Genomic DNA, 14555 nt, shown 5'->3' with positions numbered 1-14555 from the left:
GAATAGGCCGCGGCGCGCCGCGACTACAGGTCCCAGGAGGCGCCGCGCGCGGCTCTGCTTCCGGCCGGGCTCTGCCGACTTCCTGCCGGCTGGGGCTGCCTGCACCGGGACGGAAACCCGGAGACCGCTCCTCGCTCGTCAGAGACCCTGTGTGCGCCCGGCTTCCGCACATGCGCGATGGCCGCCTGCGACCCCCTGCGTCCCCCGGCGTCCCTCTGCGTCCGGTGGCCGCACGGCGGGCGCTATTCTGCTGGAGGGGTGGGTGATGGAACGGTGGATGCTAGGTGCCCGCAAAGTTGGAGGCCAAGGGCTCAGGCGTGGCAGGCGGGCCCGAGCGCGAGGAGCTCCGCCGGGGCTCGCAAAGGACGGGCGTGGCTCGAATGGGGAGAGGGGAGAGTTGGCCGGCGCAGCGCTGTGCCGTGCCCCGCGAACTGGCGGGCGCTGAGAGGACAGGTTATCTGCAGACGGAGTCCTCTTACTTCTTCGCTCTGAAAGCACTTTTTAAGCCCCCATGCTCTGCTAGGCACTGCGCTAAGCCCTGGGGATCGGCTCTACCCGACAGACAGGCCCCTGCCTTCGGGGGACTCCGGTGGGGGGACGCAGACGTTAACCACAGCAATCGGCGGCCAGCGGGCACACTGCTGGAGACGCCTTCTAGTGACCTCTGCCTCCCGCCGCCCCGGGGATGCCCGTGTCCTCCCCTGCCCTGAGAGCAAGCCGGCGGCGAGTGAGCTGGGTTGGGTACTAGTCGCCGTGAGCCCCAACACGCCACGAGGCACCTCGGGGCGCCCCAGCGAGGGCTTGGCTCTGGAGTAGATGCCGGCAGGGAGTGGGGGTAATTCGATGATCGGACAACTGTATACATCTTACCTGCCAGAAGAGGATACTAAACTGACGCTAAAGCTGTAATTGGTAAAGAAGTTCAGCCCCTGGAATTAGCCTGTTGGGGGTATTTAGTCATCTTTTGTGGTTTGGAAAATGTTCAGGTTTTGTCTGTGTTCACACATGATTTTTGAAGTAGTCTTGCTTTTGTCTTGATCTTCCATGATTACAGAATGGCCTTATCTGAGGTTGATGTTCCCTGAAATTGTTTATGTTCTATAGGAGAACACAAGGCCTCTCTGTAAGGGATAGGCTATTGTCTAGTACCATTACAATCCAACCCATTTACCAGGCCAGCTCCCAATGTCAGAGACATTTGCTTTCCTGTTTATCAAGCGTTTCTAGATGACCTAGAAATCTTTGCCTTTTAAAGGACAGACCTATTACAGTAATTTGTATACACTCAGGATGCAGTATAAGTTCCCTGCAGGTAAAATTTGACATTTCATAATCTTTGGTGCTTTTCACCAAGAGAATTGAAAGAAAAGCAATAGGAAGAAAGAGCCCAGAATTGGAAGGTTATTGCCATTAACTTGCTGTATGAATTTCATGAAGTAATTTTCCCTCTCTGGACCTTGGGACATTAAGTAGTAAAACAAGGAGGTTGAGATAAATGGTCTTCATTTCAGTTACTTATTGCAATATAACAAACCGCCCCAAGACTCAGTAGCTTAGGTGCATTGGTCTATTTTTTACAATTGTGTGGGCCCACATGGCATAAGCTGAGGTTACACATGGGCTACAGTCAGCTGGAATCTCCTTCAAAATGACTTCTCATCCTCTTGTGCCTCTCTTTTCCACAAGGTTTCTTATCACTCAAGCTTCTGCATGGTGGTTAGGAAGAGGTCAAGCCCCAATAAACAAATGCTTGTCAAGCCTCTGGTTGTACCACACTTGCTAATGCCCCATTGGCCAAAGCAAGTCATGAGACCAAGTCCACAGTGTGGAAAGGTTCTCCACAGGGACGTGAGTGCAGAGAGGCTTGGTTCATTGGGCTCCACCAATGGAACAGCCAACCCAAACCGCAAAGGTCCCAGCACCTGCCACAGGACATAGCACAGCAGGGACAGGCAGGAGTCCTGTGCTGAATACGTGCACCCTCTCCATGTGTATGTTTATCTTAAACCATCTTATTTTAAAATTTGACAGTTTCACATTTTAAAATCTGCATTTCCAGCTTTTCTTTCAAAGTTAGAATATCTGACTATTGGTTTTTTCTTTCAGTGCAAGGGATTGCACCCAGGGCCTTGCATATGCTGGCAAGCGCTCCACCACTGAGCCACACCCCAGTCCTGCCAGTGTCTTCTTTACGTCAAGTCTGTCAAGTCTGTCCTCCGTGGTTTCCCATGTTGTCACCACTCTGTTATTATTCTGTATCTGTATCCTAGTCTTTTTTCTGCTGCTGTAACAATACCTGAGACTAAGAGGTGTGTTTAGTTCATGGTTCTGAAGTCCAACAGGATGGCACTGGCATCTGCTTGGCATCTGATGAAGGCCTTTCCCTAGGTCATGACATGACAGAGGGTGTCACATGGAAAGCCACTCCCTTGTACCCCATATCTCAATCCATCCATGAGGGCACAGCCCTCATGACCATGTCACTCTTAACAGTCCAACCTGGTCCCACCTCTTAATACCATGCAATGGAGATTAAATTTCAACTTGAATTTTGGTGGGGACATTTAAATCCTAGCTATCTGTATGCTTCTCTTACTTTAATTTTGTACCAAATCAATATAGATATTTGTGTTTGCCATCCTGTCATTAGAACTGTAATAGAGATTGACCCAAGGTTTCTGTTCTTTTATTAAAATCATACCTCCCACACACATTAAAAAGAAAAATAATACTAATATTATTGGATCCAATTCCCAAAGCTCAGTGGGATTAAAAAGTCATGTTAATGACAGCAGTCTACACAAGCCAAGCCCAGCCAATCTCCTCACCCTCACCTCTTCTGAACAAAAACTCAGATATTCTTAGTGCCTCAGGCATGATACCAGCTGGCGATGGGTTTGGTACTGGAGAAAAGGCAGAAGACCCAGAAGCACATTTCCCCTGATATTTGAGGTAGCTTTGCTCCAGGGTCCACAAAACCTGCTAAGGGATCAGGGTTTAAGTCCATGTACCTGAACCAAAACCCTGAGATCCAGATGCTCAGGATCCAAAATTATTTGTACAACTTGGATTGTACAAAGCCAGAATGATGTGTATACACTGTGTCTAAGGTAACACTCCCAGGGACAAAGACAACACTCCAGAATCAAATACATGAATTGTTTGGCAGCAGCTAGTGTGTGCTCCTATTAGCTATTCACAAAATCTCCAAGTGCACCTTTCCTGCCACTCTTTGAGATTGGGAGCAGGACCCCATGAGTATTTCTCCTCTGCCAGCCGGCACTGTGGTTCACTGTCAGTAGAGAGCAGTGGAGGAACACAACAGAATGGAGGGGGCTTCTGGTCCTGGTTCTGGTACTTTCTTTTCCTTCTTGCTTTTTTGGCTCATGGCCGCAGACCACTTACAGAACTGTGCCTCTCACATGTGTACACTCACATGTGTGAGCTCGCTCTCTCTCTCTCTCTCTCTCTCTCTCTCTCTCTCTCTCTCACACACACACACACACACACACACACACACGACTGGGACATTCAAAATGAGCTTTCCAGCAAGTTCCCTGACATCTCAATAGGCTGTTTCCTGCCTGCAGCACCTCAGCAAACTTCAACATGTAGTGGGCCACACCACCCTCTTCCATCAAGGTCAAGTAAGCTTGAGAGGTCCGTGTGGTAAGGAACTGGAACCATCTGCCAACAGCCAGCACTAACTTGCCAGACCTGCTAATGAGCCAGCTCCCCTGCCCCAGTCGAGCCTTCAGATGACTGCAGCCCCCTCAACACTGTGTCAATAAGATTTCCATTACTACAGACAAATGCCTAGGGTATAAACTTACAATAAGAAAAAGATTATCTCGGCTCACAGTTTTGGAGGTTTGAGTCCATGGTTGGTTGGTCCCGTTGCTTTGGGGCCTGTGGTAAGGCAGTACATCATGGTGGTTGGCACTTGGTAAAGCAAGCTGCTCACCTCATGGCAGCTGAAGAGGGGACCAGGGTTCCACAGTTCCCTTCAAGGACATGCACCCATTGATCTAAGATCTCCCATGAAGCCCCACCTCAAAGATTCTCCCACCTCCCAGTAGCTAGGTTCCTTCAAAACATAGGCCTTTGGGGACATTCCAGATTCCAATTATAGCAACACTCTTGACTTCTGAGAGGCCCTGAGCCAGAACTTCCAGCCATTCTTGCACTCCTGACCCATAGAGATATGCAAGATAACGAGATAACATTTGTTATTTTAAGCTGTATTGGGACAAGCATTATCCAGCAATAGACAACTAATAGAGCACCAAAAAAATAACTAGTTCTTCAAAATATGGGACTTGATGCTATTTCTTCTAATCAAAGCATCATGAACCTTGGCAGGGTTCTGTTTATCCCTTCTTTATGAATACTGTTAAAGACATTGAGAAGGACATTTTAAAAATGTATATATGCTGGGCGTAGTGAGACATGCCTGTAATCTCAGCGGTTCAGGAGGATCACGAGTTCAAAGCCAGCCTCAGCAAAAGCAAGGTGCTAAGCAACTGAGTGAGACCCTTGTCTCTAAATAAAATACAAAATAGGGCTGGGGACATGGCTTAGTGGTCAAGGGCCCCCGAGTTCAATCCCCAGTGCCCACCCCCCAAAAAATAGTATATTTTGATCTCTGATGAATTTTCTGAATTCAGATACATTATGGAAAGAGAGAGTGAGGGAGTGAGATTTTTACATAATGCTTTTCCAGCTAAGATCAAAGAATGGAATTCTCTTGGGGAATCTTGTGAAACCATAGTAAGGAGAATATTGGTGAGAAGTATTGAAGGTAGCAGCACCTTACTTCATAGGACAAGGGGCCATGCCTTTGTCCCTCTGTCTTTAGAACCCAGAGAAAAGATAGTTGTCATAAAATACAGATTTATTTGGCTTTTTCTGGTGGGGTCTAATTTGGCTGACTGGTTTGGTAGTGAGAAACCACCTCACCAATAATGGACACTATGTGAGTTAAATCTTTAGTTTCACAATTTTTTAGGAAAATATATTTAAAGCATGTGAGTAAAACCATATCATCAATTTATTGGCAAATGTGTATTAAAACTAATGTTTGTATTTTCCTAGCCTTTTCTGTGCTTAGCAGGTTAAATAATATACCTCCAAATGAAAGAACAAAGGAAGGGCATATTCTGATAGACTAGGCTGGGCCACAGTAGTAGGTTTTTGTTTTGAGGTCCTGGGAACCAAACCCAGGGGTGCTTACCACTGAGCTACATCCCATCCCTTTTTATTTTTTATTTTGAGACAGGGTCTCACTAAGTTGCCCAGGCTATCCTTGAACTTGAGATCCTCCTGCCTCAGCCTCTCCAGTTGCTGGGATTACAGGTGTGTACCACTGCGCTGGGCAGGGTTTGGAGTTTTCATTTACAAGTAGTTGAACTTACCTCGCTGTCAAATGTCACGAATTGGCCTCTCTAAGGCTGCTGTCTCACAACCAGTGCTGGCTCTTGCAGTCAGGTGGTCAGATAGGGAAGAGACAGATATTGAAAGGGTAAAGTTTCTAAGCTGCAAAGCCTGAGTTAAAATGTAAAGGACCAGGCATTGTAAAGCTGCTTCTAAGCTGCAAAGCCTGAGTTAAAATGTAAAGGACTAGGTATTGTAAAGTTTCTAAACTGCACTCAAAACCTGAAATTCCTGTAGCTGTTAGGACAATTCCCGGGACTGCCCAGTAGATATTCCCCCTGACCATTTAGTTGTTAAATAACCTAGAACCCTGTGCAGCTTGGCACGTAGGCATCTCAGGGCCCAAACCAATCAGTTTGAATGTACCCCCCTTCTTAGGACTGACTTATCACTCCCGCCCGACCTGTTCCCGCCAATGAATGCACTAATCATGTTTAAAAATTGTTGTTTGATTTTCCCGCGGTGTATGGTGATTTGTTAAAGGAGACTGTGATGTATGTAAAGTCCCTGCCCTCCCCAAAAAGTGTACCTAAGCCCTGCTCAACCCCTGCTCGGGGCTCTTGGCTGCTCTCCCTTCTTGAGTGAGCCTGGAGCCCCAGCACGCTGGATTGGATCCTCAATAAACCCCCTTTTGCTTTTACATGAGTCGGTCTCTTGGTGGTCTCTTCCTCCGATGTTTGCCAGAACCTTACAATATGAAGGGAACTGGAGCCCAGCAGGACAGACTGAGTTCATTCATATTGCCTCTGACCTTGGTGAGGTGGAGCCGTGTAGAAGCTGGAGCCCCCTGGCACAGAGCTAAGCAGGCATGTGAGGCCCAGGAGTCAGAAGCTGAAGGAGGCTCTCAGGGAAGCTGAAGGAGCTACCTTCCAGCCACAGCTGATCAATGACAATGAACACGGGTGCAGAACGACTGAGGCTTCACTTCCATGCTCCAGATCCCACCCAAGAACCTCTTGTGGCCCACCCTAAGAGGAACAGAATTCCCTTTCCACCCTTGCAGAGCTGGCCCTGCCCCAAGGAGACCATGCTAAGACCTGACCCTGATATTGGTCTGGTGTTCACAAGGGTATACAGAAGAAGACCTTTTTTTTCCCCCTTTGAAAGAGTCTTTTTGCATTGCTCTGGCTAGTCTTGAATTCATGGGTTCACAGGACCCTCCTGCCTCAGCCTTCCAAATAGCTAGAAGTATAGGCTCACACCTGTGGAAGGTCCTGGGGAGGCAAGCTGGCATGTTACTAATTTCTCCCCTCTGGAAACATAACAGTTAATGCATGTGTCTTACTCATGCCAGGTGCAATCTAGTTCTGCTACCCCTTTACTTTAGAGTTACCCTTCTGGAAGACGAGGTCTCTAATGTTGCTGGGGAGGAAACACATTTGGGGAAAGCTCACTAGTCACTAATTATCTCATCTCAGAAGCACTTTGTTCCTGCTCACCGTTCATTGGTCAGCACTCAGTCCGTTATACAATGCATCTTCCAGTGTGCCAGCAAAAGGGAAATGTAGCCGGGCACAGTGGCACACACCTGTAACCCCCAGCTACTCAGGAGGCTGAGGCAGGAAGATCACAAGTTCAAGGCCAGCCTCAGCAAATTAGCAAGACCCTGTCTCAAAATGAAAAAATAAATAAATTTTATTTAGAGAGCAGCCCTGGGTTCAATCAATTCCTGTACTGCAAAAATTTAAAAAGGGAAATGCAAGGTCCTGGGTTCCATCCCCAGCATTGCAAAAAAAAAAAAAAAACATGAAAAGAAAATGAAATAGAGTTTGGTGAACACAGAGGAATGTCTGTGCTATACAAGTATAATTCATAGTCATTTAATGAATCTTGGTACCATGGGTTGAACCCATGGGCAATTAACCACTGAGCCACATTCCCAGCCCCCCCCCCTTTTTTTAAGTCTCTTAAGTTGCCAAGTTGCTTAGGGCCTGGCTAAGTTGCTGAGGCTGGCCTCAAACTTGCAATCCTCTTGCCTTAGCCACCAGAGTCACTGGGATTACAGGTGTGCACCATCATGCCCAGCTAATGAATGTTGACACCCAGGGTTGTTCTACCACTGAACTATACCTCAACCATTTTTAAAATTTTTTATTTGTTCTTTTTAGTTACACATGACAGTAGAATTTATTTTGATATATCATTCATACATAGAGTATAACTTCCCATTTTTGTGGTTGTACATGATGTGGAATTACACTGGTCGTGTAGTCTCATACGAACATAGGAAAGTTATTCTGAATCATCCAATTGTCAATCCGCAACCATTTTTATTTTGAGACAGGGTCTGGCTGAGTTGCCCAGACTGGCCTAGAACTTTTGATTTTCCTCCCTCAGCTGAGAGTTCGGGCATGTGTTACACTGTATTGGCAAACTTTGTTCTTATATGAACTAGTTTTCTCAGTACTAATGTTACCGCTGTTGACCGGTGACGAGTCCTTGCTTCCCCAATGTTGAAGAATAACACCAGAGAAGCACGCGGAGGCAAGGTCAGAGTAGAAATTAGAAGTTTATTAAAGGACAGCAGAAAAGACTTCTCCCGGAGGAAGAAGGGGACCCAAGAGGTGGAATCCGTGGAAGTGCGGTTGTTTTCCCTTTTTATAGTTCTTTCAGTGATGGAATGTAGGTTGGAAGGCCCGAGGGGTGGGACACAGGTGGGCCAAAGAAGTAATCTGGGCAGGAAGGACTTCATTAACACTTCTTTGGGATGGGCTATCTTCAAATCTGCTGGGGCTGTTCATTAACATTTCTTTGGGATGGACTTTGGGCCTAGGGCTTTTTTGGGGGGGGGACTTCATAACATTCCATGAGTTGTCCTAGTTTCCCAGAATTCATTGTCAGCATGGCCTCCATTTTAGATCTCACTCGATATTAGACCCGATTTACCTAACTACACTGACTACCTAATTTTAAATCTGGCTTCACTAACACTTGTAAAAATAAAACCTAAAAATGAATCTGATGCAGAATTCTGACTTTAGCAACAAGTAAATATTCATGTACAGAAATATGATTTTTAATGATTCATCTTTTAAAAGATTTAGTTCTAATAAAATCCTGTGGTTATGTTTAATTATTATTTATCTTAAAATAAATATACTTATTGTATGACCAATCGAGTTTAATAGTAATTATGATAAGACTCCAGAAGGATTATTTATTTATTTATTTACTTACTATTTATTCTATTTATTTGTAATTGTAGATGGACAGCATGCCTTTATTTTATTTGTTTATTTTTTATGTGCTGCTGAGGATTGAACCTATAAGGGTCCGGCGAATGTCGGAGGAAGAGACCACCAAGAGACCAGCTCATGCAACAGCAAAAGGGGATTTATTGAGGATCCAATCCAGCGCGCTGGGGCTCCAGGCTCACTCAAGAAGGGAGAGCAGCCAAGAGCCCCGAGCAGGGGTTGAGCAGTGCTTAAGTACACTTTTTTAGGGAGGGCAGGAACTTTACATACGTCATGGTCCCCTTTAACAAATCATCATATACCGCGGGAATATCAAACAACAATTCCCAAACATGATTAGTACATTCATTGGCGGGAACAGGTCGGGCAGGAGTGATAGGTCACTCCTAAGGAGGGGATACATTCAAACTGATTGGTTTGGGCCCTGAATGCCTATGTGCCAAACTGCACAGGGTCCAGGTTATTTAACAACTAAATGGTCAGTATGGGGCATTGTCTTAACTGCCTCAGGAATTTCAGGTTCTGTGTGCAGTTCAGAAACTTTACAATACCTAGTCCTTTACATTTTAACTCAGGCTTTGCAGCTTAGAAACTTTACCCTTTCAAACCCAGTGCCTCACACATGCAAGGCAAGTGCTCTGCCACAGAGCTACAACCTCAGCCCTCCAGAAGGATTGTTTTTCTTTTTCTTTTTGGCTAATATGTGGAGCCTGTTATCACAGAAAATAAAATTATAACAACATTCAGAAGAGAAATATGATAGTGTGATGATAATAAAACAAACATCAACAACAAATATGTACTGAGTTTGCCTCAATTTCCTTCATTAAAGCAAGCTGAAGAAATAGGATTAAATTCTTTGGGGAAAAGTGAAGTGGAAATGAGTGTTCAGTGTTGAGAGCCACAGCCCAGTCAGAATGATGCCTGGCATTTGCCAGAGGGAATGGTTGTAAGGTGATGCCAGCGAACCTTTGAGATGATGATTTGAGTTAAGCTTTATATAATTGCTGTGATGCTGGACTGATTGAATTGTATATTTGACCTTTACTGTCGGGCAATAGGGCGGCTCTTGCTGCCTCGGGCTACTTGGGAGTTCCTGTGAGTTCTCGTGGGGGTTCGGAGAGATTGGACCCAGCCCGGTGGAGGGAGTGTGTTCCCATGTGGTGTGTGAGTGCCGGTGAGAGTTGGGGAATAAAGAGTTGCTGTTTGAATCTACAAGGCTTTGGGCGGCTGGGTTATTTGTGCCCAGCCAGACTGTGGCATTTCAGGGAGAAAAAATAATATGAAATTGTCACCTGTTAGAAAAGAGCTTTTCATGTACACGTTAAAGAACGATGAGCTTGTGTTGTAGTCAGCTTTTTCGCTGCTACAACAAAAGACCCAACCTGAACAACTGTAGAGGAGGAAACGTACATTTGGGGACTCAGAGTTTCAGAGGACTCAATCATACAGGCAGGACATATTGGTGGAGAGTGTGGTGGAGGGAAGCAGCTCACATGATGATCAGGCAGCAGAGGGAGACTCCACTTGCCAGATACAAAATATGTACCCCAGAAGCACTCCCCAGTGACCACCTCCTCCGGCCACAACCCACCTGCCTTCATTTACCACTCAGTTAATCCGTCAGGGAAATTATTCACCAATTCGATTAAGGCTCTCAAAACCCAATCATTTCTCCTCTAAACCTTGCATTGACTCGCACTTGAGCTTCTGGTGGACACCTCACATCCAAACCCCTAGGCAGGTGCAAGGCCGTGGATTCCATCCCCAGCCCTGGAAGGGAGAGGAGGGGAGAAGAGAGGAGGGAAGGTGAGAATGGACAGCCCATAAATTACTTTGTAACTTTCCAGCTCCCTCTAAATTTTCTGGAATATAGCAAAGTAAAAACAAGTCCTCAGTAGAGAGAGACCGCTGAGCTCATGACTCTGGAGGTTAACATTTGATTAGACCCTCCCCCAATCACCCAGTCAACACCTCGAGCCATGGCCACTGATGTGAGCCAAAACCCACAGCCAGACCAGGGTCTTGCCATTTCCCAGTTCTGAAGGGAGCCCAGCCCCTCTGGATCATCAGGCTATGTGCCATGTAATTACGTACCCTCATAAGGAGCTGACCTTGGCCCTGAGGACACACCCCATCTGGAGACATGGCACTCTGCCTGAGCATTCCCCCCTCACCTGTGCTTTCCACACTCTTCCTCTCTTCGCCAAAACCTGATCCAGCCTTAAATTCTTTTCTGTGACATGTCAAGAGGCTGGAAGTTCCAAGTAGAGGTCTCCTCTGCCTCTGGAGAGGGCTTCTCAGACCCTCCCACAGGAGACACAGCCTGACCTTCACCTGGAACAATTGGCCAGCGGGAACACTTCAAAATGCTATGTGCACTGTAAGGAACACCAGGGTCACGAGTACATCCGCTGCCTGGCCTTGAAAGCCACATACTCTCACGACGAGTCTTTGGTGATACTTCAGTTGTGGAACTTCTGGTCCCCTCTTCAGCCCTGGAGCATGATAGTCCCAGCACGTGATCTCCACGTGGACGTCATTTCTTGCCAACTATCTAAACTCTACCCATTATCAGGGACCAGCTTTAAGGCCCTTTGTCAGGAGTTAATACTAGAAGAGTGCCCCATATCAACTGACACTCCTTTAACTATGGAACATTCCATCACCAACCCCTGGTTCAGACCCCCAGAGCACACTTCCAGCAGGTGCTCCTGGGCCTTGCCAGTACACATGAGTCTGGTCCTGCAGCTCCTTTGGTGAATAATCCTTTTCCACCCTCAGCAGAGCTGGCCCAAGTAGACCATGCTGAGACTTGATCCTGATATTGGTCTGGTGTTCAGAAGGGGATGCAGAAGAAGACTCCCCTCCCACCCCCACCTCCCAAACAGTCTTTTTGCATTACTCAGGCTAGTCTTGAACTCATGGGCTCACAGGACCCTCCTAACTCAGCCTTCCAAATAGTGGGAACTACAGGCTCACACCACTGCTCCCTGTGGAAGATCCTGGGGGAGGAGGATATTGTTTGCAGGCTACATGCCTCAGTTCAGGGCCCTGCGTTTGCAAAGTCTTCTGCGGTCATCCTTAGCAAGGGGAGACCGACTCATTCCTGCTCAGAATGTTCAAGGAACTAGGGTTAAACATTTGGTTTTGGTTTTCTGTACTGGGACTGAACCCAGGGATGCTCCACCACTAAGCTACATGCCCCCTCTTTTATTTTTTTATTTTGAGACAAGATCTCACTAAGTTGCCCTGGCTGGCCTTGAACCTGTGATCTTCCTGCCTCAGCCTCCCCTGCTGCTGGGATTACAGGCAAGTGCCACTGCCCGGCTGCATTTGTCTTTCTGTGCCTACTATTTCACTTAGCACTGTATCTTCTCTTCCATTTAGGTTGTCATAATTCAAAGAATTTCCTTCTTTTTTAAGGCTGAAGAGTAGTACTCCATTGTGTGCATAAACTGCACTTTCTTGACCCGTTCACCTGTTGATGGACACCCAGGCTGATTCCATAATGGGCTGTCGTGAACAGTGCTAAGGTGAGTCTGAGTGTGGACATCTCTGGCAAACCAATTTCGGGACATGTATGTAAATGCTCTGAAGTAGATTATTAGTTTGATGCTAGTTTTTTTATGAATTTATTTTTGCAGTTCTGGGAATTGGACCCAGGTGCACTCTACCACTGAGCTACATCCTCGTCCCCTTTATTTATTTATTTTTTAATTTTGAGACAGGGTCTAGCCAAGTTGCCCAAGCTGGCCTTAAACTTGTGATCTTCTGCTTCAGCCTCCCAAGATGTTGGGATTACAGGCAAGCACCACTGTGTTTTACAATGATAGGCTTTTTTTTTTTTTTCCCCTAGTACTAGGGATTGAACTCAGGGGCACTTGACCACTGAGCCACAAACCCAGACCTATTTTGCATTTTATTTAGAGACAGGGTCTCACTGAGTTGCTTAGCACCTCACTTTTGTTGAGGCTGGCTTTGAACTTGCAGTCCTCCTGCCTCAGCCTCCCGAGCTGCTGGGATTAAAATACCTTTGCTTTAAATTGGTAACTGTCTGACCTGAACCTAATTTCTCTCTTCCATAAAATTAATAATGTCCAGCAACACTGTTATGCTGAAGTCTTTCAAACTATTGGTGCTTCTGTATTGCAGAGCCAGGACGACTGTCTTCGGCGGTATCCACTTTTGATCTACCACTGTGGAACCCCAACGCAAAGAAAAGACCACCACCTGCAACTTTAAATCAAATTAAAGCAAGCTTGTATTTGTGTACTCTGGAGCTGGTCAAGACTGTCTCTCCAGAAAAACCGGGCTAGAGATCAGCCCCCAGCTCTCCAGGAACACGATTTTACAGCACAAAGAGTTGCAAAGGAGGATGTCTTGAGAACTTACAGATAACAGGATTTGGACAAGCATTTGGACAAAGGCAGAGAACAGGTTAATGATCTACACGGCATGACATTTCAAGGTAGGGAGTCAATTCAGATCCCAGCATCAGAGTTTATGAGGCGCCACTGAGGTTTCAGAGCGGGTTGTTATCTGGACAGGGAAAGGCAGGATGGGTGAGTTCAAGGCACGGGCGGGAATTCCACACAAGTTTAGAAATTGCAGTAATTTATACTAAAACAGAAATTAACTTTTCATGACTTTTTGACTGGAATTGGGCTGGGTTCATTCCCACAAACCCATCCGCGGCAGCACACCAGGGGCCAGCGACACACACTCACCATCAGTGATGGAATCCTTATTTGCCATCTGGATTTCACCAGTCTCCACAGTCCTGGGTAGAGCTCTCTAGAGGCAGCCCAGTGACCTCCTAAGTCAACGCTCCCGGGGGGAACACAGGGAAGGAGGGGGGAGGGGGGGAAGCAGAGGGAGGGCGCCATCCCAAGGAGGGGCTTCCGCGGTCCCACTGGGGACTTTGGATTGTAAATCACGCTCAGAGTCCACCCGACCTCTGCAGGAGACCTGGCCTGTCCCACTCCACCTCCGGCGCCGGCTGGCCCAGCCCCTGGGTGGGCGGACCACAGTCCCCAGCGCTTCCGCCCCTGGGCGCGGCTTGGAAGCCCTGGGAAGAGAGTCCCAGGTGTGGACCATGGAAAGCAAAGGCCACCGAGGCTAGGAGCCCGGCGACTAACCGCAAGAGGGCGGCCCGGCGGGGGGCGCAGCTCAGCGAGAGGACGCTCACTGGGCATGCGCAAGGCCTGGGGCTCCGGCACCCCACGTGCTCCTTCCTGCCTTCCCTCCTGCCCTTTCCACACCTCCGACCCCGGAGGAGCTGGATGCAGCCTGGCTAGTGGGGAGGGGAGACTCCAAGAGGCAGAAATGGGGGGCACGTGGCGCACGATAGGCTACGCCCTAAGGACTTGTGCTCTGCGGACGGCGGGCCGTGCTTTCCTGACCCCTAAGCACCAACCTGGCCAGGGAGCCTGCCTTCTTGTTCTGCTCCCTGGTGGACACGTGGCCCCCATGACCGCACTGGCGGGAGGGAGACTGCTGGACCAGGCATTGGCTTTTCAGCAGGCTTCAACACAGGTGTGACAACCACATGTCACTGGGCAGAAGGAGTCACAACTGTTCTGCCCAGCGACTGCAGGGACCCAGAAAGAGGGAATCCGAATGGTACATTGAGTGAACGTTATGCCAACTGTGGTTGGTTGGTTGGTTGGTTTTTGCAGTGCCAGGGGTCAAACCCCAGGCCTCACGCACCATGGGAAAGCCCTCCCCACCCAAGCTTCCTTCTTCACCACAAGCTTTGAAGGGTAGCTCAAGCCTGAACTTCGTGAGAAAAAGTCTTAAATCAAATGAGACAGTAAAACTTAGTAACTAGGTTTGACCAAATAATTTTGGAAAGGCTATGAGACTGTGTTTATCAGTAAGGCAGGTGGAAAATATTTTACCTGGCACAGCACATAAGTAGTTATG

The sequence above is a fragment of the Spermophilus citellus genome (genome assembly GCF_964194105.1).
Source record: "Spermophilus citellus genome assembly, chromosome: 1".
In the NCBI taxonomy this organism is placed as follows: domain Eukaryota; kingdom Metazoa; phylum Chordata; class Mammalia; order Rodentia; family Sciuridae; genus Spermophilus; species Spermophilus citellus.
This window is presented reverse-complemented; position numbering follows the sequence as displayed.